The sequence below is a fragment of the Rhineura floridana genome, chromosome 2, assembly GCF_030035675.1.
Source record: "Rhineura floridana isolate rRhiFlo1 chromosome 2, rRhiFlo1.hap2, whole genome shotgun sequence".
NCBI lineage: Eukaryota > Metazoa > Chordata > Lepidosauria > Squamata > Rhineuridae > Rhineura > Rhineura floridana.
This window is the reverse complement of record NC_084481.1, coordinates 123,552,025-123,576,308: the sequence shown is the minus strand read 5'-3', so window position 1 is coordinate 123,576,308 and position 24,284 is coordinate 123,552,025.

Genomic DNA, 24,284 nt, shown 5'->3' with positions numbered 1-24,284 from the left:
TTTCATCAGTTGTCTCTAGCCCCACATCCACACCAGACATTTGATCCACTTTAAACAATCATGGTTTCCAGGGCCGGTTCTAAAGGGCGGCCAGGTTGGGCACTGGCCTGACGGCCCGTGGAGCTACAGGGTGCCCCTCAGCTGCCCCTCCGCTCCCCTTCCACGATCCGTGGGCCCCCACACCCCCCACACCCCACCTACCCTCACCTACCTTTCTGTTGTCTTTCACCATTGCCCTTAATGAAGATGGCAGCCGCAGTTTCCCTAATGTACTGAAGCCCCTGCAGCGATCTTAGTTGATGGCAGAGATGCGTGTGCGTAGCACGCACGCATGCCATCAACTAAGATGGCGGCGGAGGCGTCATCCCGTTAGGGAAACCGCGGCCGCCATCTTTGTTAAGGGCAATGGTAAAAGACAGCAGAAAGGTAGGGGGCGTGGGTGTGTGTGCATGCGTGCATGCACGATACGTGCAAGTGCGCAAGCGCACACACATGCCGGGGGGCAGGGCAAGCTGATGCCCAAGGGCCCTGGCATTCCTGGAGCCGGCCCTGTTAGGAACCCTGACTGGTTGTGAGATGCTGAGTCTTTCTGACTTACCTTTTCAGCTCTGGCCTCCAAGCTTTGGAATACCCTACCCCAAGAAGCCTACTCTGCTCCCACCCTAATGTTTTTCTGGAGACTTCTGAAAACCATCTTGTTCCAGAGAGCCTTTGGGAGGGACTGAAAGTACAGCCTGAACTGATTTTAGCCTTCTATTTTATTGATTGATTGATTGATTTGATTTGATTTATATCTCACCCTTCCTCTCAGCAGGATCCCAATTAAAGAGGTTTAATTTTACCTCTTTAAGTCCCTTCACTACCATTCCCCTATATATATGTGTGTGTGTGTGTGTTGTTATGAACCTTCAAGTCGATTATGACTTATGGTGACCCTATGAATCAGCAACCTCCAATATCATCTGTCATGAACCACCCTGTTCAGATCTTGTAAGTTCAGGTCTGTGGCTTTCTTTATGGAATCAATCCATTTCTTGTTTGGTCTTCCTCTTTTTCTATTGCCTTCTGTTTTTCCAAACATTATTGTCTTTTCTAGTGAATCATGTCTTCTCATTATATGTCCAAAGTATGATAACCTCAGTCTCATCATTTTAACTTCAAGTGATAGTTCTGGTTTAATTTCTTCTGACACCCAATTATTTTTCACTGTCCATGGTATGCGCAAAGCTCTCCTCCAACACCACATTTCAAATGAGTTGATTCTTCTCTTATCCGCTTTTTTCTCTGTCCAACTTTCACATCCATACATAGAGATCAGGAATACCATGGTCTGAACGATCCTGACTTTAGTGTCTTTGCACTTGAGGACCTTTTCTAGTTCTCTCACAGCTGCCCTCCCCAGTCCTAGGCTTCTTCTGATTTCTTGACTATTGCCTCCATTTTGGTTAATGACTGTGCTAAGGTATTGATAATTCTTGACAAGTTCAATGTCCTCACTGTCAACTTTAAAGTTATATAAATCTTCTGTTGTCATTATTTTAGTCTTTTTGACGTTCAGCTGTAGTCTTGCTTTTTGATGAATACTTTCATCAGCATTCGTTTCAAATCGTTACTGGCTTCTGCTGGTAGTATGGTATCGTCTGCATATCTCAAATTATTGATATTTCTCCTTCCAATTTTCACACCTCCTTCATCTTGGTCCAATCCTGCTTTCCGTATGATATGTTCTGCATATAGATTAAACAAATGGGGTGATAAAATACACTGTCAGTTTGCTAAGATTGTCTTAATTTCCAATCAGATAATTTTTTTTGTATTTGAGTGGTATGCTCCAAATAACTGTGGTTGATGCTTAATATATCATGCTCAATGCCATCACTAGGGCCCACCCCTGTGAAATCATTAGGATGGGGCTGGGACTGATGGGAGTTTTGGTTTTAAAAAGTAACTTTTTCAAGCTCTGTCCGTTCAGAACTTGTAAGAAATCATTCTTTTAGTGCCGCCCTGGGCTCCTTCTGGGAGGAAGGGTGGGATATAAATTTAATAATAAATAAATAATAAATAGTGTGGCGGCACCAACTCTTTGGAACTCCCTGCCTATTGACATCAGGAGGCGCCTTCACTGTTTTCTTTTTGGTGCCTTCTTAATTTTCTTTTGTTTAGGCAAGCCTATCCAGATGCATAGATGCTGATGTGTTTAATTTTTTTTGTCTGTTGCTGTTTTCAATTTGTTTTAAAGATATTTTAATTACTTGTTCTTAATTGTTTTATTGACGTTAATGTCTTTTGTAAACAGAGTTTTTTTTAATAATCATATACATTTAAAAATCATATAAATTTAAATAAATACATATGAAAATTTTATGGAAAACTCCATCCTCTTTTGTGTGATGCATGTCATTTAATTTCAGTTTTGGGAGGCAACGCATAGGCAGCCAGTCTAATTCCTATCATTTGACTAGGATTGCTATTCATTCCCTTGTCTGATCCATTCAGATGACACATTTTCTAGATATTCCCAGCATCATGTGTCTGGAACATCATACTATATGGATGGACCCATCAGTGGAAAGTGGGAAAAAATGATTAGAAATTATATTTGCTTTGTATAGGTGAAGACTTTTTGGCAGATGTTAACTGAACTAGTGTTAATAATGTGCACAATGTAGAACAGGCTATTGTCTGCCAAAACTGATTCTAATGTAGTTATAGACTAGTGATTCCAGATATGTAGACAGAAACAGTTTCCAATTGTCTAGCAACCAGAGGAAGGCTTCCAACTAACAAGTGGCTGAAATTGGCCACTGAGCTCTTGTTCCGTTGCTAGGCAATGACAAAGGGTATCTTTCTTCTTTATTTCTCTGGAACTGAAACAATGGCCAGCTAGGTAATGAAGCAGAGTAAAAACGATGATGGGATTTGCAGCAGCAAAACAAGTGCCCTGCAGTTGGCCATAAGGTAACCTATAAAAGTTCCTTTTCCGAGTGCTTATTTTGTCAAATATGTGATCTAATCATGTACACATCCTCCTTCTGATTCAGCCCCACTGTAAAAATATTTAGGATTATTTACCTTCAGCAATTTAGGATCATAAGAAGCTGCTTTATATTGAGTCAGACCATGGTCAATCTAGTTCAAAATTGTCTACACTGACTGGCAGCCACTCTACAGGGTTTCAGAGGACTATTAAGCCCTAACTGGAGATGCCAGGGATTGAACCTGCATCCTTTTTATAGTTAAAGCATGTGCACTCTGTGCTTTGGAGCTGAGCCGGAGCCATTCCCGATGTTTACAATTAACATGTCTTACAGTGCAATTCTATCTATGTCTACCCAGAAGTAAGCTCCATTGCGTTCCATGGGGCTTACTCCTAGGTAACTATGTATAGGACTGCAGCCTTAAAGTTAACTGAAGAAACATTCTTTAGCCTAGATTTTTTTATATACCTGCAGTGCTGGGTAAAATAGAAACATATAGTCCCAGTTTGAAGCAATTTGTCAAATGTGACATACTGACAGGTACCCAGCAAAAGGGAATTGTCAACATTTCTTGAACTTCAGCACTGAATGCCTCAGCACAGCAGGCTAAGAGTATTATTTTAATAAATTAAAGGAGGGTGGGGAATACATGATAATGAAAAATTCTTGCTGTCCTCTTAATCTTTGTTTCCTTTCTTTCACACAAGTGCATACCTATTCTGCATAAAGATCAATGACACATGTTGAAGGTGTGTGTGTGTGTTCAGAGTTCCTAAATTACTGAAATTAAATCCCTAATATCCTTTAAACAAACAAAAAGCATTCAAAAGTATAATTGAAAAATCTAACAAGATAAACTGATGTGATGAAACATTTTTGAATTTTTGCTACTCAGACCTGAAGTCTATGATCTGACAAAAAATATTGAGTATGGTAAGGACTGTAATTTGTAGATATAGGGCCTTGGTTTTGTTATTATATTTCTGGGCTGATGCTATCAGCTCTTCTCCATGATTACTCTTTTATGTACTGTTTATTTAAATATCTTATACATTATTTGGCCATTTTATTGTTGTAACCCTGAAGGTAAAAACAAACAAACCCTGAAGATGTGGATAAAATCTTAGAAAGTAGATTATCCACATACGTGCTTGACCCTCATCTATCCTGGCTCACAAGAGGCCAGATCACGTCTGGCTGAATAGTACTACTGTGATGAAGGGAGGTATTGCAGGAGCGATCCTCAAAGAGGATCACCACGGCATGGACTGATGGATGGCACAAGGTGAGAAGGGAAGTGTAGGGAACAGAGCTATCCATCTTCACATCCTCCTTGTGGAATGCCTGGCAGGCAGCATGGGTGGACCAGAAGGAGAACATAAGGGTGGGGAATGTTCACGGACATAGAGGACTTGCCTAGAGAGTGGATGTTGGCAGGTGGGGATGAAATTGGCTTGGAGTGTTACACTGTGAGCTTAGAAGGCCAAGTAAGAAAAGGTGCTGCAGGACTGATTGGAAAAAGGGAGGAGATGGAGACAGAGACAAGACTGGGGAGAGAAAAAAAGGGGCAGGAGATGGATATAGGAGCAGGTGGAGACAAGGAGCAGAGCCCATTCATGCTCTTTTAGTCACAGCATTCATTTACCAACAAATGAACATTGAATGGAATATTCTCAGTCAGGTAAGTTTTCAGTCATCACGGGATGAGTGCACACCCATAAAATGAACTTTATGAAAGGAAAAATCAACATTAGGGCAGTACCTTTATTAAACCCACACAAACATCACAAAGCTTTCCAGAACTCTTCATCAAACTAGATGATAAATAATGTGTCGGGGGTGGGGGTGGATGGGAGAGAAATGTTGGCTGGTGGTAAACATATCCTTACTCAGATTTGGCATGAGTCTTAAGATTTTCTTTGCGGCCAATATGCTTGCCTATTATTCTTACTGGAGTATCTGTAAAGACAGGCCTGCTCAACATGTGACACCTACTATTTATTATGACCTGGTATACATACTTGAGAACCCTACCCTGGTTTTGCAGTGCAGGCTAGCAGCAAGAAGAGAAGGTTTATGGTCACCACACAGCATTTCCTTGATGGGTAACAAGAGAGGCAGGTCTGGAGGAGTTACATGAGACTATCATAGTCATCTGCCTGAAACCAGGAAACATCCTCAGTCCTTATGGAGGCTACTATCAGCTATTGGAAATCTACTGAATTAAATGTAAAGATGGTGTGAAATGGTGTCTAATACATTTTAAATGATGACTCAACAACAGTGGAGGCTCTCAGAAGGTAATGAGTGGCACTAGGGGTCTCTAACTTTGTCTTGGAACCATGGAGTTAGGCTGAAAATCCAAATAAGCTGAATTCAAACCTAATTGAGGTTACCTCAGGGTATATTCATAGCCCTAGAACTACCATTTATTTGTTTGAAAAGCATAACTTATTGTTGAAAATGCATTCAGTAAGCGTAGATGGGAATCAGAAATGTCAGTACTGGAATTATCTAAATCTTCTTGAAAGCCAGTGTGGTCTAGTGGTTAAAGTGTTGGGAGACCAGGGTTTGAATCTCCACAAAGACATGAAGCTCACTGGGTGACCTTGGGCCAGTCACTGCCTCTCAGCTTCAGAGGAAGGCAATGGTAAACCACCTCTGAATGTTGCTTACCATGAAAATCCTATTCATAGGGTCGCCATAATTCGGGTTCGACTTTCAGGCAGTCCATTTCATTTTTTTCTTTGATTCACACTGTTCTTAACACTATTGACAAATAGCACAGGGTGAGGATATGACTTCTGCACTGTTCTTTTCTAAGGAATCTGTTATCTAAAACACTTTAAAAAAAAAGTCCTGGATACAAAGTTCCCTTTTATGAAGTATTTCATCCAATGAGATAGTTTCAATGTACTGGAAACATCTGTCCTGTTAATAGGAAATAGATGGACATGCAAGGTTATAATGTTGTGTCAAAATCAACACCTGCTCAATTTATTAATCCTGCAAATAATAACCTCTGATGGATCTCTCCAAGTCTAACTAGGAATATGTTCAAATAGCATGATTCCCTTCACAAATATACTATTGCTCCTGCTTTGTTCTTTCCTCATGATTTATCCATAGTGCAACACTAAAATAGGCCCTTTTAGCTTGTCATTTAATACATTGCTCAGGCCTGACTACTATGCTGTTAACCATATTCATCTTTCTCCAACTGGTGCCTTATGGTTACAATGCAGTCAACGAATATTACTGACTGAAAGGTCCCATTGGCTGTGAGGGATGAATCTTATATCTCTTTTCCCACTGTCAGACTACCATTATTTTCCATTTTAAATTCTCATCTATAACCTAGGTCTTAGCAAATTATAGCATGCTACAATTCTATGTTCATCACAATCATGCTGCTTCCATTCCATCACCATTCAATTTCCACTAAACCTACCTAATTCATCTCATTATCCACTATTGCCAAATCTAATGTCATTAATTACACCATTAATTTCAAAGCATTTCAGTGCAGAAGGCAACAATTATTTATGTAACACTTGTAGACTTCTTTTAAAAAAAGATAGCAAATACCGCTTGTGTGATTTTCATTCCTGACCTTAGATGAAGATATGCATTGCAGCAATTTCCTCTCCTGTTTCCAATGGAATGCCCTGGCATCCTTACCTATTACAGGGATCACATAGATTTCTCCAGTGTACTCACCCTATCAAAAGGCTTAAGAAATACATTAGCTCTGGACTTCCCAGGAGGATCGCTCCGCCTGTGCTGCCTCTGGGACAGGCTCCCGTCTTGGTGGAAACTTTTTCAGTTTTAAAAACAGTCAGAAGGGCTTTTTGACTGGGGAAAATTTCTTCCGGATAAGGAAGAAACGTAGAGATTTTCCACAGAGCTTTGTTGTGTTTGTTGGAGGCTGGAATTCTGCGAAAGAAGCTAGGATTTCCAACCAGCTCAACTGATTAAGTGAGCCGTTTTTTTTTCTTCAAAGAAAAACGGATTAACAGGCAAGCATTCTCCTGTCTTTTCTCATTATTTTGTTATCAATACAGCTAAAGAGATTTGTCAAAGAACCAGCAATTAAGAAACCCTGGGTGAGTCATAGCTTTCTCTTTTATTCACGGAGCTAAGGGGAAGAAAATAGAAATAGTTTATCTTTATTTTTATTGCAAAAAGCTGGCATGGAATTCAACATTATAAAGATTATAAACGGCTGAGGGGTTTCTAATTTAAAGAGAAAAAAAATTTTTTTTGATTTATAAGACTTTTGAGTAATATATGTCTGGGACTATTTTTTCCGGTTTACTTTTTTTTTTTTTTGACGAATCTGCTCATTCTTCCTGCTACTAATTATTTGGATGCTGTGAATTAAAGTTGTTTTGGCACTTTTGGACATACAAGAGATAAGGCAGTTCGTCTTCTCTAGAGGGTGACGTCAGCTGGCTTGAAAGATTAACTCCTTTGTAACTGAATAAAGAAATAAACTGTTCTTTGCTTGGGACATTGGAAATTGAAGGGATTGTGTTTTTTTTATTTTAAGAATGACAATCAAGAAGGTGGTTGAGATCATGGATGTACAAGAAGGGACTTTCTCTTTAGATATGTTTCAGAAAATAATGAATGAGATTAAGTTAACAAAACAAGAACTCAGACATAACAGACAAGTGATGATAAGTGAATTTGGCGAAATGAGACAGGAGCTGAAAGAAATTCAGGATTCTATGAGAAAGGAGAACAAAGATAAATTTGGAAAATTAAAAAAGGATGAAAGAAAAATTAAAGGGAAGGTTCAAGCCTTGGAGATTGGATTAAATATGGTCTTGGAAAAAGATTTGGATTTCCTGGCTGTGATGGATCCTGGAGATAAATATTACTGTTTGGAATTCAGCGCTGTCCCTGAAGGAATTGGTGAAGAGATTGGAGATAAAGATATAATCGGTTTGAAAAAATTCATGGACTGGAAGGATTTGATGGAACTTGAAATGAAGAAAGTTTACAGAATTAATTCCTGTTTTGTGACAATGAAAAACCCTTCAAGAGATGTGCTAGTGCATTCTGTAAAAAAGAGGAACAGAGATGCGGTTCTGCAACAATACTTCAGTGATACGTTCGGAAATGATGGCAAGAAAATATTTGTGATGAAGGAAATCCCTATCAGACTCTTATTATATGACTATGACAGCAAGATTATTGGGTGCGTAAAGATGGAAGATGGAAAATGGAATCAACACTGATAAAGGAAGAAGAGCGATTTGAAATTACTGGATTTAATAGACTTGAAGAGTTGGATTAATTGACATGTCTATCTAGAAAAAAATTGATGGACATATATCTCAAGGATTGGAAACTTCTCTTTGACTTTTTGTAGAAGAATAAAATGATATGATGTTAATGAGATTTGATACCAACTAAGATAACTGCTGGAGGAAGGTGATTTTATAATTTATCAAGAGACAGGTTTGTTATATATTATAGACCTATAGCTGAACTACAACAAATCGGAAGTCAATAGTTTTTTTTTGTTTTTGTTTCTTTTTATTGTATTAGTTTTAATTTGTGTTTTTCTTTTTGTATTGTCTTGATTTTGAAAATTTGAATAAAAATTAATTGAAAAAAAAGAAAAGAAATACATTAGCTCTATTTGCACATTTACTCTCAGGTAGGGAGCTCAGGTAGGAGTGAGCCCATGCCTCTCGTCCCACCTCTAATGTTGTATTCCCAGTGCCACTCTGCTTCTGACTTTCACATGTTGAACATGAAGGTCTGGAAAGGGAAATCTTTGTGTAAGCAACTGCTTACGCATAGGACTCTGCGTAGCCGGAGTCTAGACCATGCAGTCAGGGGCAGGGCTAGGTGCAGAGCCCCATTCCTGTTGCTACATGCAAGAGCCTGCACAGAAATTATCCGTGTTTCTGAGGTGTAGTTTTACTTTTTAAAATTATAATGGGATTTGTGCATAGTTGAAAGTAAAGCGCTAACTATCTGTGAGTTGTCTGAGACCTGTGGAGATACAAGGTATCAGCAGGAGGTGATTTAAGTGACTGTCATATATTACATTGTGTCAAAACAAAGATAGTTCTGGGAGTGAGGTTTCTATGCATACACAGTGGATTGAAAAGTGGTGGGATCTAATTGGCCAGTCAGTGGCCAATCAGAAGCTTTTGAGAGGGCTCTGCAGCCCAAAGTCAGTGGGGTTGCTGAGTGCCTGAGGCAGCAGAGGTTGCTGGAGCAGGGTAAAGACTGCAGCAGAAGTCCAGAAAGAAGCCTAAGAGACTCCAGAAGGACATGGACTTGAGTAAAGACTGCCAGCATAGCCCTCAGTGCCTAGTTTGTTGATGAGTGTTGACTAGGTTGGAGTGGTTTAGGGAAATTGGCCATAATTCAGAATAGGGAGAGGAACTGAATCTCTCATAACTATTTTCTTAAAGAAACAGTAACCTTATGGTGTAACCATTCTGAGTTAAACAGTAACAAAGGAAGTTGAACATATAGTAACCACACAACATAACACCATCTGTTTATAATAATTGTTATATAAAACAAAATATACTTTACTTTGATTGCACTTAAATTGGAATCTGTGCTGTTTTGTCCCACACTTGTCCATAGCCATTGGTGGGTAAACTGAAACTTATAAATGACCTGGTATTTCAATACATGGTGACAGTGGTAAAAGGGTTAGAAAAATAAGTAAAAGGTTAGAGTTTAAGCAGAGAAATAAAAACTACTGTGTGAAACATCCCCTCCACAACAAACAAACATATAGTGAAGTAGTGGAGGGGTTTTCCACAATGTGGTGGCAGCTTGGTGGGATCCATTCAGAGTGACCTACATTTGGGAAAATGCAATGAATAGTAAAACTCTTCCAGTGAACCCTCTGGCAGTGATCACAAGTATACATGGTCTGCCCTTGAAATCTCACAAACCCCAACTCTACTGGAAAGAGTTTGAGGGAGAAAACTGCAAAGGATGACATTTGTTGGAAGTCTCTGATTTTGGGACTGGCTGTTAAGGTATTTTGAATGAGAAGTCAGAATAACTGGTTCCCATCAGTGAAGGCAAAATTAAAAATGTAAGACTATTCAGTGGCACATGACTCTGAGTCAATATCACCCATTTAAAAACTTGCATGTTTTTCTGATGATTGGAGATTTGCCTGCTTAAGACTTTATAATTTCTGTGGAATGCATGAGAGTTCTCCTTCTTCCTAGGCAATTGGACTCTGACTTGCTGTTTGAAAATCTGCTCTCTGTTGTAGGTTCCCCACTATTTATGACCTGTTGCTTAGTACCCCATGTTCCTAATTATTTCCTTTGGGCACTTTCCCATACCTCATAATCTTTCTGCCAAGCTGCAACAGAACACATACCTATCATGTGGTGGTTGCCTATGATACATGCCCATTATGTATTTGTTTATTTATGAAAGTATTTATATACTGCCTTCTCATAAACTATGTAAAGCAAAAGCAAAAGCAAAACACTTAAAAATCCATTAAAAGCTGTATGGAACAATCATTAAAATGTCTAGCTGCTCAAGAAAATTTTAAACAGCTGTATAGACCTACTGACTTTAAAAAAATCTTCAAAAGGCACCTGAAAGTCAAGAGCAAGTCTGCCTGCCGAATTTCTGCTTGAAGAGTGTTCCAAGTACGGGACCTGTGATACTAAATGTCTGACATCTGGTTGAGGCCATTCCGGCCTCTGTAACACTGTTTCTCTGGCTTGTTAGAGAAACTGCAATCGCATCCAGAACAAACAACTGGCCTATCTTCTGGACATAGGAACCACCTACCCACAGAGTCTCCAACTTCTTAGCGTTCAAACTCAGTGTATTGGCCCTCAACCCAGTCAACTACCACATGAAAGCACCAGTCCAGGGCTTGCACAGCCTCTCCTGCTTCAGATATTATCAAGAAATAGAGCTGTGTGTCATCATCATTCTGACTGCACTTTGCTGCAAAACTCCTAATCACCATTCCCAATGGCTTCATGTAGATGCTAAATAGCACTTGGGACAGATTAGTGTCCTATGGTCCCCTATAGCACAAATGACATAGAGTTGAAGATCACTCCTTCAGTGTTATTTTCTGAACTTGACCATGCAGGTATGAAGAGAACCACTGTAGTACACTGCACAGTCCATGGTTAATGTTATCAAAAGTTGCTGAGAGATAAATAAGAGTAACAGGGTCGCACACACCATGTACCTCTCCCAATAAAGGTCATCCATCATGGCAACTAAGGTTGATTCAGTCCCATAACCAGGCTTGAACCTAGATTAAAGTGGATAAGATTATCACTGTCAGCCAACAATGCTTGCAGATATTCCACCATTACCCTCTTCACCACCTTCCCCCAAAATGGGGTGTTAGTGACTGGCTGGTAGCTGTTACACACCACTGGGGTTAGGATGGGCTTTTTAAGGAATGGCCACACCATCACTTCTTTAAGGGCAGCTGGCACTTTCCCATTATACAATGATGTGTTCATAACATCGTGGACCCACCCAGCCATCCCACTCCAGCTAGCCTTAACCAGCCAGGAAGGACAAGGCACACAATTATCCTATCCACCTCATCAAGTTGCATGGTCCCATAACACTGGACCAGATGTTGCACTGAACATCTCAACTAGATTTGCCATAATAGCAGCTTCTAAATCATTATGAAGTCAAGTCTTTAGGTAGTATGCAATGCTAGTCCTACTCAGAGTAGACCCAGTGAAGTTAGGTTAATTAATGTAGGTTTATTAATTTCAGTGGATCTACTCTGAGTAGGACTTAGCTGAATATTCCCTAAGAGGCAAAAAACCTTGCAGTTTAAGGACGTACCTATAGCCCACAGATATTTCTATCAAAAGTTAAAAAGCAGAGAAATTGGGCAGCTATAGTGAATGCGATGGATTGATTCCATAAAGGAAGCTACAGACCTGAACTTATAAGATCTGAACAGGGTGGTTCATGACAGATGCTCTTTGAGGTCTCTGATTCATAGGGTCGCCATAAGTTGTAGTCGACTTGGAGGCACATAACAACAACAAATAGTGAAAGCACCAGGGGAGCAGGAGACCTGACCTCCTCTCTGAGATATTGTACTGCCCTACAAATCGGTCAAAATGCAAACACCATTTGGGTTGGTCTTTCACAGTCCAATCCACTTCCTGTGTAGCTTGGAAGAATTTGGTAACATGTGCCTCTGAGCATATGGTGAGTGGTGGCAACACCTGCCATCTCCAAAGATGGAGAAATACATTTTTGTATATTTATTTTATTTATTTAATTAAGCTTATATACCGCCCGACTAGCAACAGCTCTCTGGGCGGTGAACATTAAAAATACAATAAAAATAACACAAAACTGTACACAAAACTGTACAGTCTAAAATCAAAATATAATAATTTAGAATTAACAGGAATTAAAATGCCTCAGAGAAGAGAAAGGTTTTAACCTGGCGCTGAAAAGATGATAGTGTCGGTGCCAGGCGCACCTCCTCGGGGAGACCATTCCATAGTTCCATAGTTCGGGGACCACCACTGAAATATTTCTGTGCAATCATGTTTGAAAATGGAAGTGGACTGCCTTCAAGTTGATCCCGACTAATGGTGACCCTGTGAAGAGGGTTTTCATGGTAAATGGTATTTAGATGTGGTTTCACCATTGCCTTCCTCTGAGGCTGAAAGGCAGTGACTGGCCCAAAGTCACCCAGTGAGCTTCATGGCTGTGGGGGGACTCAAACCCTGGTCTCCCAGGTCGTAGTCCCACACTGACCTGGGGGAGGGGCATGGAGCATAGGAGGAGGGGAAGAGTAGGAGATTGGGTGGGTGGGCACTGGGCAGAGGGGAAGCCCCTTTCCTTTCCAAAAGGAAAACATTGTGAACAGTATCATTGCTTTTCAGGGTTTCCCCCACTTTTTTATTCTATAGCAGGCACATGTAGCCTCCCTCCCAAATTTAAACCAAAGATGTCCCTGGCCACATCCACACCAGGCCTTTATTTCACTTTGGACAGTCATGGCTTCTCTCAAAGAATCCTAGGAAGTGTAGTTAGTGAAGGGTGCTGAGAGTTGCTAGGAGATGCCCTATTCCACTCACAGAGCTTCAATCAGAATGGCTGACTGTTAAACCATTCTGGCCACTGGAGCTCTCTCAGGGGAATAGGAGTCTCCTCTCAGCACCCTTCACAAACTACACTTCCCAGGATTCTCTGAGGGAAGCCATGACTGTCTCACAGTGAAATCAAAGTCTGGTGTGGGTGTGGCCCCTTGATTAGCCAAGCCAAGCAGCTGGGAGTCTGGCTTTTAGAACACTGACAGTTGGTTCTTACTGAGCATGCCTGACATTATCATTCAGTTCAAGCCAAAATTTATTAAGTTAATTAAAAATCAGCCAGGCATTTTTTAAACTTTTAAACTGCAGAAGATGAAGGTTAGTGTATGGGGCAAGGTCAGTAACAAGATTACAGGGACTGTGAACATGGCTGATTTTTAATGAATTTCAACAGATTATGAGAACTCTGAGAGAAAAAAGTCCAAAAGGGCTCTGGGGTTTTCTTCTCTCTTTGTAGACTTTAAACTCTTGATTCTTTCTGACTGTTTTGTTTATCAACATGAAAATTGAGAGGGTTGTTAAGCAAGTGTTTCTGAGTTCAGGACTATGAGTTTTGTAAGGTTTTGTTTTGAAATGAGCTTATGGGAAGCATCAGAATGGCATGAGGGGTATTTTCAATTTAACATTGCGGAATGTGAAAAATCCATGCTGGCTATAGTATACAGCTACTTTCGTGGCTGTATAATAGTCCTTTGTCCTCAGAATATTGTATGCTAACCACAGTGAGTCACAGTGGGTTCCCGGGACCCACACCCTGAACCTGGGATAACCAGTATTTGGACCATGCAGAACAACTCTGCTAGCCAACTCCTCAAGAATGAGATAGATGCAACAAAGTATGACTTCTTTGCTGCCTTCACCTGTGTCCTAGCATGTTTTTGGTTGGCTTTGCATTAGGAATGGCTGAGAAATTAGATTCAGTTTGCATTTCAAGCTGAATCTATCAAATTTGTACTTTCTGAAACAGTTGTTATGTGCCTTCAAGTCGATTACAACTTATGGCGACCCTATGAATCAGCGACCTCCAAGAGCATCTGTCATGAACCATTCTGTTCAGATCCTGTAAGTTCAGGTCTGTGGCTTCCTTTATGGAATCTATCTATCACTTGTTTGTTCTTCCTCTTTTTCTGCTTCCTTCTGTTTTCCCCAGCATTATTGTCTTTTGTAGGGCATCATGTGTCCAAAGTCTTTTCTAGTGAATCATGTCTTCTCATTATGTGTCCAAAGTATCATAACCTCCTTTTCATCATTTTAGCTTCTAGTGACAGTTCTGGTTTAATTTGTTCTAACACCCAATTATTTGTATTTTTTGCAGTCCGTGGTATGTGCAATGCTCTCCTCCAACACCACATTTCAAACGAGTTGATTTTTCCTCTTATCTGCTTTTTTCACTGTCCAACTTTCACATCCATACATAGAGATCGGGAATACCATGGTCTGAATGATCCTGACTTTAGTATTCAGTGATACATCTTTGCATTTGAGGACTTTTTCTATTTCTCTCATAGCTGCCCTCCCCAGACCTACCCTTCTTCTGATTTCTTGACTAGTGTCTCCATTTTGGTTAATGAATGTGCCAAGGTATTGGTAATCCTTGACAAGTTCAATGTCAATTCAGTGTCAAGTTCAATGTCTGCAACAATATGGGAAACAAAACACAGCCATCTTTTAAAATTCTAACATTCAAATGTTGTGATGCAGATCACCAACCAACCAATGTTTTCAAAAATGCATAGGTTAGGAAAAGTGTACAAAAATGAAAATATGACTGAAAATAACATACAAATGCATTATATGGTGAGAAATGGCTTACAAAAATGTATACATTCGTCAAAATTGCTTACAAAAATGTGTTTATTAGGAGAAATTCACATTAAAATGCCAAAGAATTTTCATGAGGATTTTAAAAGAAACCTTACAAATTTCTGCAGAAATGTGGAGAACTGAAAGTCAAAAGCAAGGCTGCCTATTGGAAAAATTAGAAACTGAGAGAACTGACACTGGCAGCTCTTTCCATCCCTTCCATGGAGTAAGATTTCTGCCACTTGTGCTCCAGTCTTCATCCAGCCTACTCTATCAACTGCAGCTCCTCAGAATACCAAGGAGCAATGAGAGCTCCGTGGTGCTGGAGAGGACTAATAGCCATTGGGTGATCTTCTGTGATTTCATGTAATCACTGAACATTCATGAAACATGAAGCTGTTGAGAGGAACTGTACTAGAATGCTGACAAAATATGAAGTTTCTGTGTAGGCAGTAAAAGGTAAATATAGCTGGGGAAATACTCTGACACAGCCCATAGGATTTGCTGTGCTCTGTTGGTAGGAACTGGCTAGCATATAGTCCCTAGATTACAGAGTGTGGATGTTGTCGAAAATGAAAAATAGGGTGTTTCTGTAGGGAAAGTAATGAGGTAGAGCTGGATGAAATAAATCCACAATTTCATTGGCTGATCCCTTTTAATAAAAGCGATGCAATCCAATGTCATAAAAGAAGCTGAAGAGAAGAGAAAAATAATGGAGGTTGAGAAATGACCTCGAAGTCCAACAATAGCAACTAATTTAATCAAATGAGAAGACAGAGTGGGGAGGGGTGATGGAAAGAAACGGAGATCTAAGAAAGTAAATCCAGCAAGCATTTACTCTGCCAAAGCCTAAGGCAAAAAAAAAACATTTTGTTTCTATATTAACATTACTTTTTATACAGTTCACAGGTGTAGAAAAAATATACTGGAAAAACATGTACAATATACATTACCTCCAAATGCTTTGGTCTGTGTATTTTTCAAAACTTTCAGACCACAGTATCTCTTATGTCCACAGTTCTTCATTTTTAAAGGTGTCCACAGCTTGATGGAGTCTTGAATTTGACCTTCCTAAAATGACCAAGCTGATATTGTGATTAATGATCCAATTATTTTCTTCTGAGACACAGTGCAAAACAAATAGCCTATTACTTTTCAATTTACTGTTTTTTTAAAAAACAAAACAAATAACATTTTGGTTATATTGGTGTTTCTATCCTTACGTTAATGATGAATTTCATTGAGTTATTTATTTCCCAAAATTAATAGGACACAGGCAGGGCAATTTTCAGATGCAGGATGGTATTTATTCTTGGTATAAACAATAAAGTAAACAATGCTGGTGCCTGAGTAGGAATGCTGGGACAGAGTGGTAATTAAGGCTATAAATACATACAGAAATAGATGTGCGGTCAAGCACTTGTGGAGATGAGTATCACTCACTTCACTGTGGAACTAACAAGCTTTATTTCCTTCATATGTGTAGACTTTTTTGTGGTTTCTTTCAGGTTGAAGACTCAGTCTCTGTTTTGTTGTTGAAAGACTTAAGAATATGTATGCATTTGTGTCTTTCTTTAAAATATTTGACTAATATTTTAATACTACTAATATGCCTGCTATAACATTTCAAACAGCCTCTGTGATTGTCCTTTTAACAACACCTTGATTGGCTTGAATCCAGACTTTGCTCCTCCCAGTGGAAGGAGAGGAAGAGACTTTTGTCAGTCCCCTGTTTTTTTCTATAGCCCCCTGCCCTCTTCAAAAATCTACTCCAGAGAGTTGGGTGACCTTCTGGTACAGTGTGTCTGGCTGATAATTGTGGCATTGTCTGCTAGATCAAAAACCTTCTCTAAATAGTTTCAGTCCAAACCATTAACAAGTAGTACTGTTTTCTTTCATTGTATGGCAAGTGTTGCTTACTAAAGCCTGCCAATCAAGCTGCTGTTAACAGCACAAGAGCAGGCCAAGCTAGTTAGCTGGCAACACAACAAGTTCAAAGAAAATCTTTCAAATATTTGGGCAAAGTTGTTTCAAAGAGATTAACTAGACATGACCAAGGCCTGAGATGAATGGGGAAGGGTTAAGAACTGCCTGCCACATTTGCCCCAAAATAGCCTCCTTCCAATTGTTTCTCCCGCCAGGCTTACTGTTGGTTTTGGCACCCAGTTGGGAGGAAAGCAGAGGGCGAGTGGTTTCAGAGGGAAAAGCACAGGTGAAGGAAGAGCTCAGTTCCCTCCCATTCCCACACCTCTGTATTAGATTCTCCACACACTCAGGTGCTGAAGCCCCAGCTCTTTACTCTGGCCTTTAACACTTGAGATATAAAGTGTTCAGAACCTTCCCTATTGCTGTGACTGCAATTTGTTTTAAGCTGATTTTAATATTGAATTTTTGTTGAAACCAACTCTGGGATCTTATGGTGTAGGGCGGATAAGAAACAACAACAACAATGATACTAATAATAAGAGTTTTAACACATAGGTTTGTTGCTTTCTCATGTAGCTATGTTGCATTGCAGGAAATATGCAAGGAATTTTTTCTTATGATAATTTGAGCAGGGTCCTCCATATTCCAGGACAGAATAAGTAAAGTCAACAAATACTTTGGAATGACAGCATGGAAAATTTAGGGGAGAGATAAATTAACGGTAATGTTGCAAAGAAGGTTCAGGTCATAGTTTAAGGTCCTGTGAGAACATAAGAATTGTCTGGCTAGTTTAAGATCCCGAGAGAACATTTTATTTATTGATTATTTGTTTTATATCCCGCCCTTCCTCCCAGCAGGAGCCCATAATAAATGCCTAGCTAGGTCAGACCAAAGGTCTATCCAGACCAGAAATCTGACTCCAACAGGGGCCAGCCAAACACTACAGGAAAGCTCAGAAACAAGATTCAGCTACCATAGCTGTTTGTTTCTGTTTATCCACGTCTGGCAATCTAAGATATATTGCCTCTGAATATGGTGGTTCCATTCCTAGTTGTCTCAGTCAATAGCCATGGATAAATGTCCTCTGTACATTGAGATAATCTGCTTTAGGCACTTATGGTAGTGGCCATGAATCACATATGCTAACTTCTGATGACTGCTCAGAGCCTGTTTAGCATCTCTGCAATCCCTGAGAGAGCAAAATATCTCGCAGCCTAGACCCAGGCTTTGGAAGAGCTAACCATCACAGAGATCTAAGGTGCCCGGCTCAATAAATCTACCTTCTAGCTCCTCTCATCAGTCCTCAAGACACAAAGTTTGCCTTGGTGGTCCTCATCTCTCCTCACAACACAGACTTAGTATTTTTCTCTACATTGCCTCCACCCTGTCTATCACTGCCACATTGCTTATACAGCAGTTACTGGGGCTTAGATGCACTGCTCATGCCTAATATCAGGAGCAAGCCCAGTAGAATCGCTGCTCCTGCACAATTCCTCACAGATGGGTTTTGCACCCTTGCTTCAGCATGCCTATCCCTTAGATTCCCTATGCCCCAAGGCCACTTCCCAGATGGCAGCCCACCCTACGTTAGGCTGTAATCCCAGCCTAATTGTTGCTGAACTGCAACTTCCATCAGCCCCAGCAAGCATGGCCAATGGCCAGGGATGATGGGAGTTGTAGTTCAGCTACATCTGAAGGGCCAGGGGCACCCCACACCTGGCCTAGGCAGTGCAGGCCCCCTTGTGATGCAAGCAGACATCCTCCTCCTATAAAGGTGCCCCCAGAGCAAATACCCTGCATGTAGCTTGCTGGTAGTTGTAGCCCCTGAAGAAGGGAGGGGTCTGTGAAGAAGGAGCCCCCCGACATCAGGAATCCCCAGAATTTCTAACTTACCAGCACCGGATTCCCTTGTCATCATAGACTGTCTCGCCAGTGCCACATCTGCAGCAGTGAGTCTCCTACTCTCTTGCAAGAACCTTTCCTCACCAAAAGGCTCCCAACCAAATGAAGCAATCAAAGGAGAAGAGATCCATCCATACAATGGATTGCCGCCCTGGGCTCCTTCTGGGAGGAAGGGCAGGATATAAATGTAATGAGTGAATAAATAAATGGATTGGTAACATTGTTTTGTTTCTTTGTTGCATTTTTATCCTGCCCTTCCTCCTAAAGGAGCGCCAGAGAATTAAAGAGAAAGCGGAAGGTAGGGATCCAGAGATAGTTTTCTCAAAGAAAGGAAGTAAGATGTCGAGTCCCTCCAGGAGGGATCTGGAGTCAATGCATGGATGGCACTGCAGACTGAACAATGACTGGACTACAATGAAAGAGCAAATATCAATTTTCTGTAAAAATATGAAGGCTCCCTCAGATCTCTTTTCCTTCCTTCCTGAACGGAATTAGCTTTGTCCTGGCCCAGCTGCGGTTTGGAAAGGGCACCTTGCACCACAGTCCTACAGAAACGGACTCCTCTCATCCGAATGAGCCAGCAGTCTGTTTTCCCAAGGGCCCAAATAATCCCTTTAATGACGGCTCTCAAATCCAGCTGTTGATTCCAAGGGCCCTAAACGAGCGTTCACTACCTCTAAAGTTGCCTCCTCCCGGTGGAGGCTGGCCCATTAGCTTGCTCCCACCTGCCCACCTTTCCACTTCCAGCCAATTGAGGGGGTGGCAGTGCCTGTCACCTTCCCTTGTAGACCTCAGCAAGGAAGAGGATGAGGCCCGTAATGAGCTGGCTCTGCCTACTGTTTGGGGTCCCTGCCTGCCGCCCTCCCAGTCCCAATGGGGACCAGCTATCACTCCCTCCTCCCATAAGTGCACAAGAAAACAGTGAACCACTTGACTGGTCCAAAAAGTGCACAGCCCCTTGGTTATAATGGTGGGTGCCAGACCAAGACTATGCCTTAGATCAGGGGTGGGTGGGAACCTCAGGTCCAAATGTGCCCTCCCCCCCAGCCTCTCTGTTTGGTCCTCAGGACTCTAGCCAAGTCATGCCCCCTCCCCAAGTCACCTCCCTCCCTGGCTTACTCTGTCCTCGAGCACGTTTGCTTTGCTGGGATGTGCCTTCAAACTGTGAAAACTGTTTTAAAATTGTTTTAAATTGTGTTTTAAATTGTTTTTAAAAGATGTGTTTTTAAATTTGTATATTTGTTTTTAATGTTTTCAGTTATTGTAAACCGCCCAGAGAGCTTCGGCTATGGGGCGGCATATAAATACAATAAATAAATAAATAATAAATAAATAAATAATTGACAAATGAGGAATTATGTTTTTTTCGTCACAGAAGTTGCACTGCATTCTGTTTCATTCCGTGAGCAACTCAGCATTCTTGGCCACCACACCAGTGTAGCCAATCAGTATAAAAGGCTTCACTGGCTAGCAGTATGATATCAATCATTATACAGCCACAAGAGTCCTGAACTCAGAAATGCTTGCTTAACAACCCTCTCAATTTTCATGAAACAAAACAGTCAGAAATAATTGAGAGTTCAAAGTCTAAAGAGAGAGGAAAAAATGCCAGAGCCCTTTTGGACTTTTTTCTCAGCGTTCTCATAATCTGTTGAAATTCATTAACAATCAGCCATGTTCACAGAGTATCCGTAATCCTGTTACTGACCTTGCCCCATACACTGACCTTCATTTTCTGCAGTTTAAAAGTTAAAAAAAAATGCCTGGCTGATTTTTAATTAACTTAATAAATTTTGGCTTGAACTCAATGATAATGTCGGGTATGCTCAGTAAGAACCAACTGTCAGTGTTCTAAAAGCCAGAATCCCAGCTGCTTGGCTTGGCTAATCAGTGGGCCACACCCACACCAGACTTTGATTTCACATGAGACAGTCATGGCTTCTCTCAGACAATCCTGGGAAGTGTAGTTTGTGAAGGGTGCTGAGAGGAGACTCCTATTCCCCTGAGAGAGCTCCAGTGGCCAGAGTGGTTTAACAGTCAGCCACTCTGATTGAAGGTCTGTGAGGGGAACAGGGTGTCTCCTAGCAACTCTTAGCACCCTTCTTCCAACCCAACCCAAATTGTGTTTGCATGCTGACAAAATTGTAGGGCTGTCCAATATCTCAGAGAAGAGGTCAGGTCTCCTGCTCCCCTGGTGCATTCACTATAGCTGCCCAATTTCCCTGCTTTTTAAAGTTTGATGGAAATATCTGTGGACTATAGGTACATTATTAAACCGCAAGGTTTTTTGCCTATTAGTGAATTATCTATACAGGTACTATCTCTGTTATCTTTCTGCCACCTAGTGAAGACCTTTCTCTTTCAACAAGGCTTTTCAGTAGAAACCTTATCCAGTATGCGTCTGTTTGGAATTGCTTTTTAAGATTTTTTAAAGATGTTTTGAATATGTTTGTTTTAAGATATTTTAAGTGTTTTATCCCTTGTTTGCTGCCTTCGACGCCTTCTGGAAGGAAGGGCGGGATAGAAATTCAATTAATTAATGAATTAATTAGGCTTACTATGTTACCTTCAGCCATACAACAAAGTCTTGTCTTCTGAGGATCTTAATACACATACATATATATACACACACATACATATATATACACACACATACACACACACACACTTATTTATTTATTTATTTATTTATTTATTTATTGTACTTATATACCGCCCCATAGCCGAAGCTCTCTGGGCGGTTTACAGTAACTAAAAACATTAAAACAAATATACAAATTTAAAAACACATCTTTTAAAAACAATTTAAAAGACAATTTAAAAATTGAAAACAATTTACAACACATGCTAAAATGCCTGGGAGAAGAGGAAAGTCTTGACATGGCACCAAAAAGATAACAGTGTGGGCACCAGGTGCACCTTGTCAAGGAGATCATTCCATAATTTGGGGGCCACCACTGAGAAGGCCCTCTCCTTTGTTGCCATCCTCCCAGCTTCCCTCCCAGTAGGCACCCGGAGGAGGGCCTTTGATCTTGAACATAGTGTATGGGTGGGTTCGTATCGGGAGAGGCGTTCCATCAGGTATTGTGGTCCCAAGCTGTGTAAGGCTTTATAGGTCAAAACCAGCACCTTGAATTGAGCTTGGAAACATACAGGCAGCCAATGCAAGCGGGCCAGAATTGGTTTTATATGTTCAGACCGCCTGGTCCCTGTTACCAATCTGGCCGTTGTATTTTGCACAAGCTGCAGTTTCCGAACTGTCTGCAAAGGCAGCCCCACGTAGAGTGCATTACAGTAATCTAATTTGGAGGTTACCAGAGCATGGACAACTAAAGCCAGGTTATCCCTGTCCAGATAGGGACGTAGTTGGGCCACCAACCGAAGCTGGTAGAAGGCACTCCGTGCCACTGAGGCTACCTGAGCCTCAAGTGACAGAGATGGTTCTAGGAGAACCCCCAAGCTACGAACCTGCTCCTTCAGGGGGAATGCAACCCCATTCAGGACAGGTTGGACATCCACCATCTGGTTAGAATAACCACCCACTCACAGCATCTCAGTCTTGTCTGGATTGAGCCTCAGTTTATTAGCCCTCATCCAGTCCATTGTCGCAGTGAAGCACCGGTTCAGCAAATTGACGGCCTCACGTGCAGGAGATGAAAAGGAGAAATAGAGCTGAGTGTCATCAGCATACTGATGGCAATGCACTCCAAAGCTCTGGATGACCGTACCCAACGGTTTCATGTAGATGTTGGACAGCATGGGGGACAGAACTGACCCCTGCGGAACCCCATACTGGAGAGTCCAGGGTGCCGAGCAATGTTCCCCAAGCACCACCTTCTTCAGGCTACCTGCGAAGTAGGAGCGGAACCAACGCAATGCAGTACCTCCCACTCCCAACTCAGCCAGTCTTCCCAGAAGGATACTGTGGTCGATGGTATTGAAAGCCGCTGAGAGATCAAGGAGAATCAACAGAGTCACACTCCCCCTGTCTCTCTCCTGACAGAGGTCATCATACAGGGCGACCAAGGCTGTTTCCATGCCAAAACCAGGCCTGAACCCTGACTGAAATGGATCCAGAAAATCGGTTTCATCCAAGAGTGTCTGGAGCTGGCCCGCAACCACTTGTTCAAGGACCTTGCACATTTATTTATTTATTTAACAACATTTATATACTACTTGAATGTAACGATCTCTAAGCGGTTTACAAAACATTAAAATGATCAATAAAATAGTTTAAAACAAGTAATTAAAACATTTAAATCAATTAAAATAACTGCTAAAAAGATTAAAACAAATCAACATGTGTCTGAATAGGCTTGTTTAAACAAAAAAGTTTTAAGCAGGTACTGAAAAGAATACAGAAAAGGTGCTTGCTTGATGTCAATAGGCGGGGAGTTCCAAAGGCCTTTTGAATATAATTTGTTGATTAATGGTATATGCAAGAGGTGGGCAACCTGTAATCCCCAGATGCAGTTGGACCCACTCTCTTCATCCCTGCTGGCTGGGGCTGATGGCAGCTGACCGCAATATCATCTGTAGAGCCACAGGTTGGCCACCCAGAGTATATATTTATGTGGCGCAACCATTATGGGGCCAGTTATTCATATTGCCTACTAATGAATACACTAATGGGATACAGCTTTCCAGAGCCCGGGGCATGATCCAGCCCTGTTCCTAGGTAGTCTCTGATGTAAAGGATTAAGCCTGGGTCTTTATGTACGCCAAGCTACCACTCTGGTACCAATCTGTGAATCATTCCTAACATTTTCAAAAGTATTAGTACCACCTTCCCATTAGTCTGTGGGTGGGGAGGTATTCAACTTCCGTTTCCATGACCTTTATAGTTAAAGCATCTAAAAATCATGAAGTCACACATATAAGTAGATAAGTTTATGTTGGAAGCATTAACAATAATCTTCATGAGTTAGCTATAACAGAGTCAATGTATGTGTCCCTTTCACCAACATGTGGCAGCCATGGCAACCAGAGGTCACCCTGTATCTGGCCTCAGTGTACAGTGGTCCATAGATCTTGACAGTATAGATAAACTAACAAGGTCCAGCATGCTGAACTGCTTTTGATAAACAACACTAATTTCTTCCTACCAAAAGTCATTTCTACTCCTAGCAGTAAAACACAGATCGTGAATCCCATAGCTAATTAATAATTCAGCATTTCTTTATTAGGATAGAGACATAAATCAGTTAGGACTGCTTATTCATTTGACTAACACACATACACAACACACAGCACACATGATAATATCAATACTAAATATATGCAAAGCACCTGCGCAGTTCTAATTTTAACAGAAAACTTTATCTACCTTACCAAATAAATAGACTGAATGCTTTGGGATGGGTTACTAACTAATGACGTTGTTGATTGTGGGGATTTTGATACCTTGAAACTTGATACTTGTAACATAAGTAGGCTAATCCTATGTATGTTTAATTCGAAGTATGTCCTATATTGGCTTCTGAAGCAGGAGGTAAGAGTGTGACCATAACAAGTTTCTTTAGTTGTGAAAATTTAACAGAACAGTTAATTTCACAAT